General features: G+C 50.4%; 1 protein-coding gene across 1 annotated transcript in view; it reads left to right on the forward strand.

Annotated features, from left to right (window-relative positions):
* The window catches only part of LOC147124016 (polypeptide N-acetylgalactosaminyltransferase-like 6), a 248,984-nt gene that overhangs the window by 194,865 nt on the left and 34,204 nt on the right, over positions 1-19,915 (forward strand). The window lies entirely within an intron of this gene.

The following is a 19,915-nucleotide window of genomic DNA, read 5'->3' on the forward strand; positions in this document are numbered from 1 at the left end:
GAAATGCCATTGCATACAAGGCTATGGACCAAATGCTGGAAAATGGGATTAGACTGGACAGGGATGGATGGGCGGCGCAGACACGATGGGCCGAAGGGCCTCTTTCTGTGCTGTAAAACTCTATGACTCTATGACTATGACACACAAGTGCTTGGCAATGACTATGTCCAACAAGAGAGCGTTTAACCACCACCCCTGGACATTCAGCAGCATTACCATCACCGAATCCCCCACCATCAACATCCTGGTGGTCACCATTGACCAACAACTTAACTGGACCAGCCACATAAATACTGTGGCTACAAGAGCACGTCAGAGGCTGGGTATACTGTGGCGAGTGTCTCACCACCTGACTCCCCAAAGCCTTTCCACAAGGCACAAGTCAGGAGTGTGAAGGAATACTCTCCACTTGCTTGGATGAGTGCCGCTCCAACAACACTGAAGGAGCTCAACACCATCCAGGACAAAGCAGCCCATTTGATTTTCCCCCCATCCACCACCTGAAACATTCACTCCCTCCACCACCGGCGTACCGTGGCTGCAGTGGGTACCAGCTACAAGATGCACTGCAGCAACTCGCCATTACTTCTTCAGCAACACCTCCCAAACACGTGACCTCTACCACCTAGAAGGACAAGGGCAGCAGGCGCGTGGGAACACCATCACCTCTATGTTCCCTTCCAAGTCACACACCATCCTGACTTGGAAATATAGCGCCGTTCCTTCATCGTCGCTGGGTCAAAATCCTGGAACTCCTTCCCTAACAGCACTGTGGGAGCACCTTCACCACACGGACTGCAGTGGTTCAAGAAGGTGGCTCACCACCACCTTCTCGAGGGCAATTAGGGATGGGCAATAAATGCTGGCCTTGCCACCAATGCTCAATCCCAGGATCGAATAAAAAAACATTAAAAATGAATCTCACTGCTGCGAGCAACCCAAGAGAAAATCATAGGGGCATTAAAAAAAATTGTGGGTTTTTTTACCATTTTTTTTCCAACACGTGTTTATTAGTTATTAAAATGCTGCATTTGTGCAGCACTTTTCATGACTTCAGGACACCGCAAAGCTCTTTACAGCCAATGACGTATTTTTTGAAGTGCTGTCACTATTGTAATGCAGGGAAACACGGCAGCCAATTTTGCACACAGGCACAGTCTCACTCCAGAGACTTGAGCACACAAATCTAGGTTGATTCTCCAGTGCCGTACTGAGGAAGTGCTCCAATATCAGAGGTGCCACCTTTTGAATGTGACATTAAACCGAGGCCCCGTCTGCCCTCACAGGTGGACGTAAAAGATCCCGTGGCACTATTTCGCTGAAGGGCAGAAGCGTTATCCCTGGTGTCCTCAATCAACATCACCGAAACATGGGCCGGAATTTTCCAGGGCCTGTGTGGGCACAATCGGAGGCGGGTCGGGTGGGAATGTTGACATTTCTTGGAGAGGGTCGGGAACCCGCCATCATCCCGCCCCCCCACACGCCTTTCCCTCAGGCATGTCTGTCAGTGCGGCAGCGGCCCAACCGGCAGAGGCGGGCGACCCAATTTTAATCATTAACAAGTACTTCTCAGACCCTTAAGAGTCTTTTTAACCTTACCTTTGCAATTTCACTGGATGCCCACAGGACTCACGCTGCTCGGTGATCACGTCTGTCAACCTGAGGCGGGAGTTCAGTGGCCATTGATCCAGCTGATTAGTTGACAGCATCAAATGTACTATAAAAGCTCCCACCTGACAGCTGATCACTTTCTTCAGGCAGAAGTTGTTGCTGACTGCATTCCCAGCACAGATTGAGCTTTCTGCAGGCTGCAAGTCTTTCCAGAAAAGTTTCTACCAGTGTCACCTCATTGGAAGAACTCTCTCACCATTGACAGAGTGCTTCTGTCATCTCTACTTCACCAGCCATCTATTCCATCAACATGGGTGCCATTTATCCTCAGAATCTGACCACGATGAGCCCCAACACCAGCAGCGCCAGGCACACCAGCAGCACCAACAACAATGAACACTAACATTCTCCGCAATCACCTGATGCTGCACAGGACAGAGGGCATCAGCACCCAAGCACATTGCTGCCCGGGAGGCCAGCGATGGCTTCAACCTGGCAACATTTACTTCACTTGACGCTGTACACCCTGGCTGCCACATGATGCGCCAGGTTGGCACCACTCCACACCAACACCATAAAGCATCCCTACAATGCCCAAACCATTGCTTTCACACTCACCACCATTGCTGGAGGTACTGTTATGTCTCACTATTTACTGCAACTCACTAAGCCACTTCCAAAGGTGCACACAAATCTGTCCAAGAGCGGAAAGTGTTGAAAATAAAGATTTTTATGTTTGACATCACATTAACGGAAATTTTACATAAACATTGGATAAAACACCCAAGTGGCTACCCTTGTGAATCTACTTGCATGTCATCTTTCTCTTCCACGTGCTTCTACAAGGTGCTACCCCTGTGGCTTCAGCAGAGGTAGAGGCAGCCTGCTCACTTCCCTGCTGCCAAGGAGCTGGAGAGCACCTTGCTGCATATCAGTGGGGCCATGAGGACCCACGTCTACACTGACATCCCTCCTAGAGAGGAGGTCTATGAGCATCTGCCATCTATTCTCCATAGATAGCCATCTATTCTCCATAGAGACCATGTGCTCCTGTGAGCGGCACATCAGCTGCTCCATGCAGGTGGCCATCCTATCCAAGGAAGAGCCGACAGTCGCCATCGCCTGCGACACGGTGGTGCTCACGTTGGAGATGGACTCCTCCATCCACTGAACATTTGCAGACATCCCGCTCGCAAAACCTGTCAGAGCCTCCTGCACGTCTTCCTGCACATCCAGGATCGCCCTCTTTCTGGATGGCCCCCAAGGCTGCATGCAGCTGAGCAGAGCTAGGAGCATCCTGCGCCCTCCGGCGAGGAGTCTCCACTGCTGTCCCTGTCTCCACTATCTGCCCTTGCTTACTTGTGAGTTGTGAGACACCAGGTGACAACACGACTATATCGCGTGGGACCTACCGAGGTGTGTGTCTCTGCATTGGCGCTGGGTGCACTTATGTCTGGTGACGATGTGCCCTCAGAGGCTGGAGACTCCTCTGAGGAGTCGTCTTGCTCTTCCTCCTGAACAGTGGGGGGGGGGTGCTCTTGATGGACCTGTGGGAGAGTAAAGAGATGAGTTAAATATGCCATATGAAGAATGGGTACAGATACCATTATGCACATGATGGCCATTCAGTAGCTGCTGACATCAGTCCCCATATGAGTGACTGATGTATGCCATGTCGCTGTATGATATGTAATTCTGTCACCAGGTTGCTGAGATGCCCCCTCTCTCCGTCTCCCACCTCCAGCTGCTCGGCCACTCCAGATATTTCTAACGCAGCCTCCTCTGCTGTTGTAAGGTTTGCAAATGGTGGAGGGCCACCGCCGGTTCTCCCCGTCTCCCTCTTTTGGGCTCTCTTTTCCTGCAAGGAGGGAAAGAAGAGAAGGTTGAGTGAGAGTGATGGAATGAGTGTAAGGAATGGATGGGTTAGATCTTTAGAGGGAGACTATGATGGAGTGGGGTGCCAAAGCCAAGTGGCCTCCTTGTGTGCTGTTAGTTGGTATGATTGCACTAGGATGAGGGTGAGTGTGAGGGGTGGCTAGTGAGATGGGAATGTGATAATGTAGATAGAGAGAGAGCGATGGGAGGACGTGCAAGGTAAGTTGGTGTGAATAAGGATGTGCGAGAGTAGGGTTGGGAAGGCAGAGTGATGGGAGGCACAGCAGGATGAGGTTGAGTGTGGCTTTGCACTCACGTTTCCTGATCTAATGAGGTCATTGAAACGTTTGCGGCACTGCACCCAGGTCCTCCTGACCACATCCCTGCTGTTGACCTCCTCTGCAATGTCCAACCAGGCTGTTTCGGTCTCCTGGGGAGGTCTCTTCCGCCCATTGGAAGGGAAGAGAACCTGCCTGCGTGCTCTGACTCCCTCCATAAGCATATGGAGGGAGTCATCGGAGAACCTGGGTGCAGCCCTCTGCCTCTGTGCAGTCATTTCCAAAGTGTTTGTAGCACTCCAATGCTGTAGTGCACTGACAGCGCTATTTTAGATGAACCTTCAAATGCAATGTGGCCACGGCCCCTTTAAATACCCGGCTGAAAACGCGTCATGGATGACATCAGCAGACCCGCAGCATTTAATTGGGCCAGGTAACACGCAGGGCGGGCTTAATAGGCTCTGTTAACGTAAGTCATTTTGTGGAGCAGGATGGAACCAGCAACGGGTTCACGATCCACCATGGCGGCCGCCCGCACCGGACCCGCCCGGGTAGGGAAAATATCGTTGAAGCACCTGTCGAAGCACAAACCTATCCCTCAATCAACATAACAAAAATAAATCAGATTACCTGGCCATTATCACATTGCTGTTTGTGGGAGCTTGCTGTGCACAAATTGGCTGCTGCGTTTCCTACATTACAACAGTGACTGCACCTCGAAAGTACTTCATTGGCTGTAGAGCGCTTTGGGACGTCCTGAGGTCGTGAGAGGCGCTATCTAAATGCAAGTTCTTTGAGCACTTGCAGAAACTAAATTTTCCAATGAGTGGGTTGGTCAGATAGCCACATTGCTACATACTTCAGCTATTTCCCAGAATTTGTTTAGGCCACAAGGAAGTGGGAATACTGGTGCTGATTCAACCTGTTGAAAGCGCCACTCATCCCCACCATACCTGTGGGCTAAGGGGTTGGGTTCCTTTTTGTTACCAAGAGCAAACAAATTCTTTTGAAGCGGTGGGGTGAGGCGTTGGTCGGGGTTGCATTCGTTGACTGTCACTCACCAGCCAAACGGTACGTGGCAGTAAGAGAAGCAAAGTTTTAAAAAAAAAGGAAGCTGTGTTCTGTTGCCGAATCAGTTTGAGTTCTCAAACTCCCTGGAGGCCTTGCTGATGCTGCACTGTGCTCTGGCCACCGGAGGTGCTGCACACCAATCCGATTGCCCTCATGCAGCACAACAGCAACAAAGGCCAATCCTCAGTGTTGGAGGGATGCTGTGAGAAAACAAGATAAGCTGCAGCTGTTCAACTTTAATAAGGGCATCTCAACAGAGGGATTCATAAGATACATAAAGGGATGGACAAGCAAACCCGGGCACCCCCAAGATGTCTCAAAAGTGCTTTGCAGCCAATGAATTGCTTTTGAGGCGTAAAGCCTGCAAAAAACAACAAAAGTAATTCAAAGGCATAATACTGCGGAGGCTGGAAATCTGAAATATAAACAGAAGTTCTCAGCAGGTCAGGCAGCATCTGTGGAGAGAGAAACAGAGTTAACGTTTCAGGTCGCTGACCCTTCGTCTGAACTGGAAAATGTCACAGATGTAACAGGTTTTAAGCAAGTACAGAGGCCGGGAAAGTGGGGGGGGGCGGGGGGGAGAGCAAAAGGGAAGGTTTGCGATAGGGTGGGAGGCAGGAGAGATTAAATGAACAGCAGAACCATTACCAGCACCTGCCGTCCGAAAAATTGGGAGCGGTGGTTATGATCTGAAATTGTTGAACTCGATGTTGAGTCCGGACGGCTGTAATCGAAAGATGAGGTGCTGTTCCTCAAGCTTCGTTAGAACAGTGTAGGAGGCCGAGGCCAGAGAGGTCAAGAGTGGGAGTGGGACAGAGTTAAAACGGCCAAAAAATCCAGGATTGCCCCGGAGTCTCTAAGAATTAACGATTAATCTCCTGGACACTGCGGCGAGCAAACCCCGGGGAGAAAGATCATTGGAACATTATATAAAATGTGTGTTTTTCTTCAAATTTTCTTCAAATACTTTTGGTTATTAAAGTATTGCAGATGGAGGGAGATAAAAAGCTGTTGGACCGACAGGGACAGGGTACTGAATTTGGATGATCAGCCATGATCTCATTAAATGGCAGAACAGGCTCGAGGGGCCGAATGGCCTACTCCTGCTCCTATCTTCTGTTTCTATGACAGGCGAAAATCATCCAATCGAGTAATGAAGAGTACGTTCGCTTTCCATTTGGGGTGGGAAGATGGAGTGCCGCATGATTGGCATGTTGGGCGACCAATGGCGGGAGCGTGGGGGAGGGATGGTTGGCGGCAGGAGGTCATGTGACGAAGCCTCCAGGATGACGGCCAACTAGAGTTGGCGACCCTATCTACATAAGATACCATTTGGCATGAAACAGCGTTGGGCTTTGTCTTAATGCGCGCAGTTGGGAAATACGGCATATTCAGAACAGGTGCGTACCGGCGGACACGAAGCACCTGTACCGTTGTTGGCCGAGGGAGGGGGCCGTCAAGGCCTGTTCACTGTGTCTTTATACAGCGCTGGAGTTCAGAGACTGTGGCTACAGTACTCGGTGCTTCCAACAGATGGTAGAGAGAAGACAAATTCCGAGCCTGCCCAACCACCTCCCTATCTCCTACACAAACACACGCCCATCTACATCCGCCACCCAATCAGACCCTCCAAAGGCAAATATTGGAGCATCCTGGTTGTAAAATGTAACCATGAAAGCAGATTTTTTTTTTTTTTAATTTTAAAGTAAATATCAACTAAGCCAGCTTTCATTTTCCTGAAAATAAATCCCAGTGCTGGCTTACTGAGTTCTTCACTGAATAGCTGTCACCAATTGTTATGTAAATTTTTCACCTTTCTTACCCATTTTGGACAACAACAACTTGCATATAGCGCCTTTCGCGACCTCAGGCTGTCCCAAAGCGCATTACGGCCAACAAAGTACCTTGAAGTGGAGTCACTGCTGTAATGTGGGAAATGCGGCAGTCAATTTACGCACAGCAAGCTCCCACAAACAGCAATGTGATAATGAACAGATAATCTGTTTTGGTGATTGAGGGATAAATATTGGATAAATTTTGTTTGATAACGCTCCTGCGAAGCACCTTGGGACGGTTTACTACATTAAAGGCACTATATAAATACAAGTTGTTGTTGTTGTTAAGTGTAGTCGCTGTTGTGAAAAAAAACCAGTCCTGAAGAAAATAAACTTTCAAAAGAGACAACAGCTTCTGCACACATCAGAAAGTTCCTTCGAGCAAAGTTTTTTTTTCAAACGATGAGGTTTTACTTCACAAGGAGGGTTGTTAAGATCTGGAAGGCACTGCCTGAAAGGATGGTGGAAGCAGATTCCATAGGAACTTTCAAAAGGCAATCGGACTTGTACTTGAAGAGGACCAATTTGCAGGGCTATGGGGATAAAAGCTGGGGTGTGGGACTAAATTGGACAACACTTTCAAAGAGCCGGCACAGGCACAATGGGCCGAATGGCCTCCCTCTGTGCTGTAAGATTCTATGATTCTATTCTAAGGACGCAGCTCTTAACTGCTGCACTCAGAAACCATCAGAACATAAGAAATAGGAGCAGGAATAGGCCACTTGGCCCCTCGAGCCTGCTCCGCCATTCAATAAGATCATGGCTGATCTTGGGCTCAAAGCCACTTCCCCGCCCGCTCCCCATAACCCTTCACTCCCTTATCTTGCAAAAATCTGTCTATCTCCACCTTAAATGTATTTAATGACCCAGCCTCCTCTGGGGCAGAGAATTCCACAGATTTACGACCCTCTGAGAGAAGAAATTCCTCCTCATCTCAGTTCTAAAAGGGTGACCCTTTATTCTAAAACTGTGCCCCCGTGTTCTAGATTTCCCCACGAGGGGAAACATCCTCTCTGCATCTACCTTGTCGAGCCCCTTCAGTAAGATCACCTCTCATTCTTCTAAATTCCAAAGAGTATAGGCCCAACCTGCTCAATCTTTCCTCATAAATCAACCCTCTCATTTTTATATTATCTTTATTACTTTTGTACTCTGACCTTGACTGTGTTCCATTTTCATTCTTAGCTTTAGGTTGCTATTATTTATACCGAATACTTCCCCCTCCCCCCACCCGCACTGCTCAAAGTCCTTTCCACAGCCCTATTGATCCTTTCAGCTTGGTGACAATCGGTTCAGGTGCAGCCCAACCCCCGCGGTCCAACTCCTTCCCGTCCCAGTACTGGTGCCAGTGTCCCATGAAATGGAACCCCACCCTTCTCACACCGGTCCTGCGGCCACGCATTTACTTTCCTGATCTGTTCAACACGTGGCTGAGGTCGTAATCCAGTAGTGGCTGCTGATACTCCCCTTAGCGGGAGCTCCCACAGGTTGTGGGTTCACAGTCCCACTCCAGGGACTTGAGCACATAATCTCAGCTGACACTCCGGCGCAGTGCTGAGGGTGCGCTGCACTGTCGGAGGTGCCGTCTTTCGGGTAACACATTAAACCGAAGGCCCCGTCTGCCCTCTCAGGTGGATGTAAAAGATCCCACGGCCACTATTTCGAAGAAGACCAGTAGCATTCTCCCCAGTGCCCTGAGCAATATTTATCGCTCTACCAACATCAATAAAAAGTAGGTCATGTATCTCACAGGCAATGTTTCCTGTAAGTTTTTTTCTGGCCACGTGGCCCATTCAAAATATCGCTCAGGTTTTCGACTGGAAAGCCAGCTGCGCGGGACCCCTGGAGCACTGCGCAGCTGTGCAACTTACAGGGAACATTGCTCTCACAGGTGTTGGTGGGAGCTTGCTGTGCACAAATTGACTCTCTGTGTTTCCTACATTACAACAGTGACTACAATACAAAAAGTAATTAATTGGCCGTTAAGTGCTTTGGGATGCCCTGAGGTTGTGAAAGGCGCCATATAAATGCAAGTCTTTCTTTCTTTAATCTGTGTTCTGATAATTCGCAACTCCACAGGTATTGATTTATTGTATGATTCCCTGTGCTTATTCATTGTACTACAGTGGCGCCAATTTTAGGTGAGCTATTATGCAGTCAAATTCCCAAGAGACTGGAGAGTGCGTTGCCTGCCAGTCCTGCTTCAGCTGGGTATCGATTGACTCCTGCTGATTATCACGTGACTCTGAGCAATGTTAGGTTTAGTAGCTAGTTTGACTATTTTTTTACATTCCTTTTTGGGATCTGGGCATCACTGGCATTTATTGCCCATCCCCAGTTGCCCTGAGAGGTAGTGGTGGGCCTTCATCTTGAACAACTGAGTGGCTGGCATGCACACTTCAGAGGGCAGTTAAGAGTTAACGACGTTGGTGTGGGGCTGGAGTCACATATAGGCCAGACCGGGTAAGGACAGCATGGTTCCCTTCTCTAAAGGACGGTAGTAAACTAAAACAACAACAACTACTTGCATTTATATAGTGTCTTTGACATAATAAAATGCCCCGAGGCGTTTCACAGGAGCGTTACCAAATAAAATCTGACACCGAGCCACAAAAGGAGACATTAGGGCAGGTGACCAAAAGCTTAGCCAAAGAGGTAGATTTTAAGGAGCGTCTTAAAGGAGGAGAGAGAGGTAGCGAGGGGGAGAAGTTTAGGGAGGGAATTCCAGAGCTTAGGGCCCAGGCAGCTGAAGGCACGGCCACCCATGGTGGAACAATGAAAATCAGGGTTGTGCAAGAGGCCAGAATTAGAGGAGTGCAGATATCTCAGAGGGTTGTGGTGCTGGAGGAGGTTACAGAGCCAGAGTGGGGCAAGACCATGGAGGGATTTCAAAACAAGGATGAAAATTTTATAAGCAAGCACAGGTGTGATGGGTAAACAGGACTTATTGCGAGTTAGGACACGGGCAGCCAAGTTTTGGATAAATCTTCCTCACTTGAAATATTGTGCTTGCGACTCCTCTCAGACAATATGCCAGTGCATGGCAATTGCTTTCCTGCTAACATATTGCTATGCATTTGAGTATGTACGTTTGATATTTTCTCAAGTTCATTCCCTAAGCTGACCGCGTTATGGTCCTGCATGCATTTTGTACTACTCAATGGCCCACAAATTCGGGTCTCCACGGGTGAGTACGCACGGGGTACTCACCCATAAGCCCAATGGAAGTGCCGGTTTCGTGCATGCGCGGGAAACCGGCACTTCCGTTCCCCTGAAAGAAGGGGTTAACAGGTGGAACGCGTGCGCAGGAGAGGCAGCGCGTGCGCATCGAACTTATGTTTTTTTTGCGGGTTTTCCCGGGAAGGTAAGTCTCCAGAAGTTAGACATGTAAAAAACAGTTGCAACGCCTGCTTTTAACAAGGTAAGTGGTGAATTAACTAAAATTAAAACATTTTTTCCACAGGTTTATTATTTTTAAATACTTTAAAGAAAGGTAAGTTTATTTTTAGCCCCGTTAGAAAATAAAATTATTTTTTTCAAAAATTTAAATTATTGTTTAAAATAGTTATTTCATGTAATTTATAGTTTATTTTAAAAATGTGATTTTTTAAAAAAAAATTATTTGAAGATTTAGTGATGTTTTGGGGCTTATAGTATTTATAGGTTTGACAGGACTTCCTGTCACACTTATGAATGAAGCATTCCCTGCTACCATTGGCTCTCCATGGCCCACGTGATCCCAGGGGACGCATCGAACTAACTGCGCCCCTGGGATACGCAAGCACTGCGCGCCGGCAGCTGGAGCAGGCCCAGGATCGGAATTCCAGGGGGGCCCACAGCTCAATGGCCGGCGCGCAAGATAAGTGCAGGTCGAGGGCTTGTACCCACGGGAAGCCCCCGAACCTAATTTCTGGGCCAATATCTGGATAAATGAGAGCATTACATAGGATTACATGGGATGTACGGCACAGAAACAGGCCATTCGGCCCAACCAGTCCGTGCCGGCATTCATGCTCCACTCGAGCTTCCTCCCGTCTTTCCTCATCTAAATCTATCAGCGTAACCCTCTATTCCCTTCTCCCTCATATGCTTGTCTAGCCTTCCCTTAAATGCATCTATACTATTCGCTTCAACCACTCCCTGCGGTAGCGAGTTCCACATTCTCACCACTCTCTGGGTAAAGAAGTTTCTTCTGAATTCCCGATTGGATTTCTTGGTGACTATCTTATGGCCCAGGGATGATAAGAAAGAGCCCTCTCTCTGGAAACCTACTGCTGGAATGTATCGCGTGCCGACATTAGAATTCTCCTTTCACTACGGAGAAGGGGACTGGGTAAATACTGCTACCAAATCCAGGCGGCCACTCGAAGCAATAAGTGGCTTTATTTACATATGAGATAGCTAAATAAAACTGCTTCCAGTGGCAAAAGTGTCGGCAACCAGTGGACACAGATTTAAGCCTGCTCCTGCTCCTGTTTCTTTTGTTCTTAAGGTGATTGGCAAAAGAACCAGAGGCAGCAGGAGGAAATTTCTTTCCACAGCGCTGCCTGAAAGGGCGGTGGAAGCAGATTCAATACTAACTTTGAAAGAGAACTGGATAAATACTTGAAGGGAAAAAAAATTGCAAGGGCCATGGGGAAAGAGCAGGGGGAGTGGGACTAATTGGAGAGCTCTTTCACAGGCACGATGGGCCGAAGGGCCTCCTTCTGTGCTGTACGATTCTATGATTCTACACAGTTTAACAAAACAAAATATATTTTAACCAATGATATCTAAAAATCAAATGTAACTCACTTTCTGTCTAAACATGGGCCTTAAAACAAATGCTGCTTACTACAAACTGACACTAGTGTAACTTTAATATAAAAACAGAAAATGCTGGAAATACTCAGCAGGTCAGGCAGCATCTGTGGAGAGAGAAACGGAGTCAATGTTTCAGGTCGATGACCCCTCGTCAGAACTGGGAAGGGTCATCGACCTGAAACGTTAGCTCTGTTTCTCTCTCCACAGATGCTGCCTGACCTGCTGAGTATTTCCAGCATTTTCTGTTTTTATTTCAGATTTCCAGCATCCGCAGTATTTTGCTTTTGTACTAGTATAACTTTCACTGGCTGTACAGTTATAGACTTTAAGAATCATTGACAGCCTTTTGACTTTGGGTGTTTGGCTGAGAAAGTCACACATGCCCTGATAGCTCTCCCTGCCTCTGACTGAAAACTGATATATCGCCACAGATGCTGCCTGCCTGGCCTGCTGAGTGTTTCCGGCATTCACTGTTTTCACGTCTAATCTCAATCTGTGGGAAGAGGTTTTATGTCCACTGAGCTGTCAATCACAGAGTGCTCCAGCCAATCAGGGGCCACACTCGCTTTTTAAACCGGCTCAGACATACCTGTCAATCAAAGTCACTAGCTCCAGGTTGAGGCCCCTATACTGTGATGTGTGACCAGTGGGACTCCAAGGGCTGGATTTTCATTGGGCCGTTGAGGCGGGATTGGAGGCGTTGGGGGGGGTTAAAATCCCGAAATCGGGGGGCACGAACCCATCCCGCCCCCAACCCGCCTCCATGCCAGTTTCAAAGGAGGCGGGTACCCGACCTGCACTGGGAGCCGCCTCCCCGAGGCGGGAAGGGATTAGTGCCAATTAACTGCCTGTTAACAGGTAGTTAACAGGCAGTTTTTAAGCCTAATCCCTATTTTTAATGTTGAATTGTGGGATTCCCGACGGCTCCAAACCACGCCAAGTTAGATGAGGCGGACCGTCAGGATGAAGGGCTTGGAGGGGTCGAGATGTCCGGTGTTCAGGTGAGTGATGGGTGCATGAGTGCAGAGGTAAGTGTGTTTGGTGTGTGTAAAGTGTTTAAAGAAGTTTTACTTACCTTTACAGCCTTCCTTCCTTCAGGTCTCGGGAGTCCCTCATCTCAACGGCACAGAAAGCAGAATGACTGCGAGCTGTCAAAAATTGCAGCATTCAGCTTTCTGTTCCGGGGAGATCTCTAAATCAGCCTGAGAGGAAGGAATTAACTTAAGAGTACAGATTGTCAGTGTTTGACAGCTTCAAACAGCTGTCAAACGCTGATATTTCATCTGTCTACCATGCCGGCTACCGACCATAGAGCACATATACCAGAAACGCTGTCTACGGAGGTCACGGTCCATCATCAAAGACCCTACCCACCCCAGCCACAGTCTGTTCGCTCTCCTGCCATCTGGAAGACGCTACAGATGCATTAGCACCCGTACGACCAGATTTAGGAACAGCTTCTTTCCCAGGGCTGTCATCCTACTGAACTCCACAAATAAACTCTAAAGCCTGCACATCTGCCAATGCACTTTATTATGGTTATGTTTATGTTAATATACTACAAGCCAAATGTATGTTGAATGTTTAAATGTCTTAATCCAAATATACACTCTCAGGAGCCGCAAGCCTACATTTCGTTGTACTGCACTTGTGCACTAACAATGACAATAAAAGTTGATTTGATTTGATTTGATTTGAAAAGGTCTTGACAGATGAAATATCAATCTGTGACGTCACCTGTTGCCGGGTGGCCCTTAATTGGCCTGCTGAGCAGGCTGGGTGGGCTCAACAAGGTCAATCAAGTCAAAATCGTGTGGGTTGGCTACAACTCGATGGAGGTGGGACTACAATCCCAAAAGTTGTAGTCCCACCTCCTACCCGCCTCCTCAATGAAAATCCAGCCCCATGGGTCTGCCTTGCTGTGTGGCTTACTGTGCAAATTGAATAGAATGGCACCTTAAACAGCAAGTTGTTGTAAAGGCACTTCGGTGAGACAATGGGGCCATCTCTAACAATATCACAAGATATTTAGGGGGGAATATTGGGTCGCACCGCCTTTGAGGCGCTAACTTTGCCCGCGCCCCGAAAAAGGTAGCGCCCCAGCACCCGAAATTGAAAGGTAGTGCCCCCAAGCAGGAGGCTATTGGAAGCACTCCCCCTCCCTCTTGGGGCGCTCCCGTTGAATATCACGGCGCTACTTGCAGCAGCGTCACGCATGTCGGCACGTAGCGCCGCGGTACTGCAGACCTCTCTCCCCTGATTAAAGGGGAGAACATAAGAACATAAGAAGTAGGAGCAGGAGTAGGCCATACGGCCCCTCGGGCCTGCTCCGCCATTCAATAGGATCATGGCTGATCCGAACTTAGAGTCACGTCCACTTCTCTGCCCTCTCCCCGTAACCCCTTATTCCCTTATCAGCTAGGAAACTGTCCATCTCAGTTTTAAATTTATTTAATGTCGCAGCTTCCACAGCTCTCTGAGGTAGCAAATTCCATAGATTTACTACCCTCTGAGTGAAGAAGTTTCTCCTCATCTCAGTTTTGAAAGGGCAGCCCCTTATTCTAAAATTATGCCCCCTAGTTCTAGTCTCACCCATCAGTGGAAACATCCTCACCGCATCCACCCGATCAAGCCCCCTCACAATCTTATATGTTTCGAAAAGATCGCCTCTCATTCTTCTGAATTCCAATGAGTAGAGGCCCAACCTACTCAACCTTTCCTCATAAGTCAACCCCCTCATCTCCGGAATCAACCGAGTGAACCTTCTCTGAACTGCCTCGAGAGCAAGTATATCTTTTCTTAAATATGGAAACCAAAACTATACGCAGTATTCCAGGTGTGGCCTCACCAGTACCCTGTATAACTGCAGCAAGACTTCCCTGCTTTTATACTCCATCCCCCTTGCAATAAAAGCCAAGATTCCATTAGCCTTCCTGATCACCTGCTGTACCTACATACTAACCTTCTGTGTTTCATGCACCAGGACCCCCAGATCCCTTTGTACTGTAGCACTTTGCAGTTTCTCTCCATTTAGATAATAACTTACTCTTTGATTTTTTCTGCCAAAGTGCATAACCTCACACTTTCCAACATTATATTCCATCTGCCAAATTTTAGCCCACTCACTTAGCCTGTCTATGTCCTTTTGCAGGTTTTTTATGTCCTCCTCACTCACTGCTTTCCCTCCCATCTTTGTATCATTGGCAAACTTGGATACGTTGCACTCGGTCCCTTCCTCCTAATCGTTAATATAGATTGTAAAGAATTGGGGTCCCAGCACTGACCCCTGCGGAACACCACTAGTTACTGATTGCCAACCCGAGAATGAACCATTTATCCCAACTCTCTGTTTTCTGTTAGATAGCCAATCTTCCACCCATGCCAGTATATTGCCCCCAAGCCCGTGATTTTTTATCTTGTGCAGTAATCTTTTGTGTGGCACCTTGTCAAATGCCTTTTGGAAGTCCAAATACACCACATCCACTGGTTCCCCTTTATCCACCCTGTTTGTTACGTCCTCAAAGAATTCGAGCAAATTTGTCAAACATGACTTCCCCTTCGTAAAACCATGCTGACTCTGTCCGATTAAATTATGCTTATCCAAATGTCCTGTTACTGCTTCCTTAATAATGGACTCCAACATTTTACCAACCACAGATGTTAGGCTAACTGGGAGGGTCCTAGCACAGCGTACACCGGGGCCCTGCTGGACCACCAGGGAGCAGGGTGCCAGGAAAAGAGCCTGGCACTCAAGAGGAGTGCCGGGCTGAGTGATTGCTGGTGCAGGTGCCGGCAGGCGGCCCCAAAAAAATGGCCGCCCGGCACCTGCCCTTTAATTTGCGCCGCCCCGGCCGCAAACACGGCACCCTGATCCTGTCGGACATAGCGTCCGGCGGTAGGTCAGGGGGCGTGAGCGGAATTTGCGGCCGGGGCGTGAGCGGGGCGCTGCGCATGGCGATGACGTCATGCTATGAATTTTGCGGGAGGCGTTAGCGGCGTCGTGCCCAGGCGCTAGGTGCTCTGCACCCCGATAGCGCCCCAATGGGAGGCACAAAGCAACCCAATTTTTCCCCCTTAGGATTACAAAGTCTAAATTGATAGCACTCTTGCCTTGAGTCAGAAGCAAGGCTTCCCATTTCCTGGCAACTGTCTGAGGCCAAACCAGACCATTTACAACCTTGGTGCCCTAGTTGACCCTGAGCTATGCTTCTGACCCCATATCATTGACGTCCTCAATTTTAAAATTCTCATCCTTGTTTTCAAATCCCTCGCCCCTCCCTATCTCTGTAACTTCCTACAACTCTACAACCCTCCGAGATCTCTGCACTCCGCCAATTCTGGCCTCTTGAACATCCCCGATTTTAATCACTCCACCATTGGCGGCCGTGCCTTCAGCTGCCTAGGCCCCAAGCTCTGGAATTCCTTCTCTGCTTCTCTACCTCACTCCCCTTCTTTAAGACGCTCCTTAAAACCTACTTCTTTGACCAAGCTTTTGGTCGCTTGTCCTATAATCTCCTTAAGTTGCTCGGTGTCAAATTTTGGTTGATAATGCTCCTGTGAAGTGGCTTGGGATGTTTTACTTTGTTAAAGGTGTTATATAACTGCAAGTTGTTGCTGTTGTGGGTTCAAGTCCCACTCCAGTATTTTTTGAGCACAGAATCCAGGCTGATACTTCAGTGCAGTAGTCAGGGAGTGCTGCACTGTCGGAGGTGTCGTCTTTCAGTTGGAACGTTAAACCAAAGTCACGTCTGCCCCCTCAGGTGAACATAAAAGCTGCAATGGCACTATTGCAAAGAAGAGCAGGGGACTTCTGCCCAGTGTCTTGGCCAATATTTATCCTTCAACCAACATCACTAAAAAGCAGGTCATGTATCTCACAGGCGTTTGTGGGTCCTTGCCTTTACATCAGCTTTTAGATCAACAATACGTTACATTATTTTTAGAGGGTTGTGTCTTTGAACATGAACATATTTTAAAGGGGCAGCCTTTAGTTTTAATGTCTACTGGGCAAGTGTTCTTTTTAAGTGTTTTTTTTTATTCTGAGGCCAATTTAGAGACTTTGCAGCAAGGGTTTGGGCCCACTGAGACTTGCAGACTAATCGCAACAATGGCTGTTCCTATTGGCATCCTTCCTTGGCAAGACTATTTGGTAAAGGAGAAGAGATGAAGGTGTGTCAGCCAATTCAGATTACCACAACAACTTGAATTTTTATAGCACCTTTAACGGAGTAAAACGACCCAAGGTGCTTCACAGGAGTGATTATGAAACAGAATTTGACACCGAGCCACATAAGTTGCGGGTTTAAGCCCGACTCCAGAGACTTGAGCATATAATCCAGGCTGGCACTTCAGTATAGTACTGAGGGAGCGCTGCACTGTCGAAGGGGCAGTACTGAGGGAGCACTGCACTGTCGAAGGGGCAGTACTGAGGGAGCGCTGCACTGTCAGAGGGGCAGTACTGAGGGAGCACTGCACTGTCGGAGGGACAGTACTGAGGGAGCGCTGCACTGTCAGAGGGGCAGTACTGAGGGAGCACTGCACTGTCGGAGGGGCAGTACTGAGGGAGCACTGCACTGTCGGAGGGGCAGTACTGAGGGAGCACTGCACTGTCGGAGGGGCAGTACTGAGGGAGTGCCACACTGTCGGAGGGGCAGTACTGAGGGAGCGCCGCACTGTCGGAGGGACAGTACTGAGGGAGCACTGCACTGTCAGAGGGGCAGTACTGAGGGAGCGCTGCACTGTCAGAGGGGCAGTACTGAGGGAGCACTGCACTGTCGGAGGGACAGTACTGAGGGAGCACTGCACTGTCGGAGGGGCAGGAGTGAGGGAGCGCTGCACTGTCGGAGGGACAGTACTGAGGGAGCACTGCACTGTCGAAGGGGCAGTACTGAGGGAGCGCTGCACTGTCAGAGGGGCAGTACTGAGGGAGTACTGCACTGTCGGAGGGGCAGTACTGAGGGAGCACTGTACTGTCGAAGGGGCAGTACTGAGGGAGCGCTGCACTGTCGGAGGGACAGTACTGAGGGAGCACTGCACTGTCGAAGGGGCAGTACTGAGGGAGCGCTGCACTGTCAGGGGCAGTACTGAGGGAGCACTGCACTGTCAGAGGGGCAGTACTGAGGGAGCACTGCACTGTCGAAGGGGCAGTACTGAGGGAGCGCTGCACTGTCAGAGGGGCAGTACTGAGGGAGCACTGCACTGTCGAAGGGGCAGTACTGAGGGAGCGCTGCACTGTCAGAGGGGCAGTACTGAGGGAGTACTGCACTGTCGGAGGGGCAGTACTGAGGGAGCGCCGCACTGTCAGAGGGGCAGTACTGAGGGAGCGCTTCACCGTCGGAGGGGCAGTACTGAGGGAGCACCGCACTGTCGGAGGGGCAGTACTGAGGGAGTGCCACACTGTCGGAGGGGCAATACTGAGGGAGCACTGCACTGTCAGAGGGGCAGTAGTGAGGGAGCGCCGCACTGTCGGAGGGGCAATACTGAGGGAGCACTGCACTGTCAGAGGGGCAGTAGTGAGGGAGCACTGCATTGTCGGAGGGGCAGTACTGAGGGAGCGCTGCACCGTCGGAGGGGCAGTACTGAGGGAGTGCTGCACTGTCGGAGGGGCAGCACTGAGGGAGCGCTGCACTGTCGGAGGGGCAGTACTGAGGGAGCACTGCACTGTCAGAGGGGCAGTACTGAGGGAGCACCGCACTGTCGGAGGGGCAGTACTGAGGGAGCACTGCACTGTCGGAGGGGCAGTAGTGAGGGAGCGCTGCACTGTCAGAGGGGCAGTACTGAGGGAGCACTGCACTGTCAGAGGGGCAGTACTGAGGGAGCACTGCACTGTCAGAGGGACAGTACTGAGGGAGCGCTGCACTGTCGGAGGGGCAGTACTGAGGGAGCACTGCACTGTCGGAGGGGCAGTACTGAGGGAGCACTGCACTGTCGGAGGGGCAGTACTGAGGGAGTGCCGCACTGTCGGAGGGGCAGTACTGAGGGAGCGCTGCACTGTCGGAGGGACAGTACTGAGGGAGCACTGCACTGTCGGAGGGGCAGTACTGAGGGAGCACTGCACTGTCGGAGGGGCAGTACTGAGGGAGTGCCGCACTGTCGGAGGGGCAGTACTGAGGGAGCGCTGCACTGTCGGAGGGACAGTACTGAGGGAGCAATGCACTGTCAGAGGGGCAGTACTGAGGGAGCGCTGCACTGTCAGAGGGGCAGTACTGAGGGAGCACTGCACTGTCGGAGGGACAGTACTGAGGGAGCACTGCACTGTCGGAGGGGCAGTAGTGAGGGAGCGCTGCACTGTCGGAGGGACAGTACTGAGGGAGCACTGCACTGTCGAAGGGGCAGTACTGAGGGAGCGCTGCACTGTCAGAGGGGCAGTACTGAGGGAGTACTGCACTGTCGGAGGGGCAGTACTGAGGGAGCACTGCACTGTCGAAGGGGCAGTACTGAGGGAGCGCTGCACTGTCGGAGGGACAGTACTGAGGGAGCACTGCACTGTCGAAGGGGCAGTACTGAGGGAGCGCTGCACTGTAAGGGGCAGTACTGAGGGAGCACTGCACTGTCAGAGGGGCAGTACTGAGGGAGCACTGCACTGTCGAAGGGGCAGTACTGAGGGAGCGCTGCACTGTCAGAGGGGCAGTACTGAGGGAGTACTGCACTGTCGGAGGGGCAGTACTGAGGGAGCGCCGCACTGTCAGAGGGGCAGTACTGAGGGAGTGCCGCGCTGTCGGAGGGGCAGTACTGAGGGAGCGCTGAACTGTCGGAGGGGCAGTACTGAGGGAGCGCTGCACTGTTGGAGGGGCAGTACTGAGGGAGCGCTGCACCGTCGGAGGGGCAGTACTGAGGGAGCGCTGCACCATCGGAGGGGCAGTACTGAGGGAGCGCTGCACTTTCGGAGGGGCAGTACTGAGGGAGCGCTGCACCGTCGGAGGGGCAGTACTGAGGGAGCACTGCACTGTCGGAGGGGCAGTACTGAGGGAGCACTGCACTGTCGGAGGGGCAGTACTGAGGGAGCACTGCACTGTCGGAGGGGCAGTACTGAGGGAGCACTGCACTGTCGGAGGGGCAGTACTGAGGGCGTGCTGCACTGTCAGAGGGGCAGTACTGAGGGAGCACTGCACTGTCAGAGGGGCAGTACTGAGGGAGCACTGCACTGTCAGAGGGGCAGTACTGAGGGAGCACTGCACTGTCGAAGGGGCAGTACTGAGGGAGCACTGCACTGTCGGAGGGGCAGTACTGAGGGAGCACTGCACTGTCGAAGGGGCAGTAGTGAGGGAGCGCTGCACTGTCGGAGGGACAGTACTGAGGGAGCGCCGCACTGTCGGAGGGGCAGTACTGAGGGAGTGCCACACTGTCGAAGGGGCAGTAGTGAGGGAGCGCTTCACTGTCCGAGGAGCAGTACTGAGGGAGCGCCGCACTGTCGGAGGGGCAGTACTGAGGGAGCACTGCACT

Source organism: Somniosus microcephalus, chromosome 1 (genome assembly GCF_052327205.1).
Source record: "Somniosus microcephalus isolate GS21.2 chromosome 1, FLI_Smic_1.0, whole genome shotgun sequence".
Classification (NCBI taxonomy): Eukaryota; Metazoa; Chordata; class Chondrichthyes; order Squaliformes; family Somniosidae; genus Somniosus; species Somniosus microcephalus.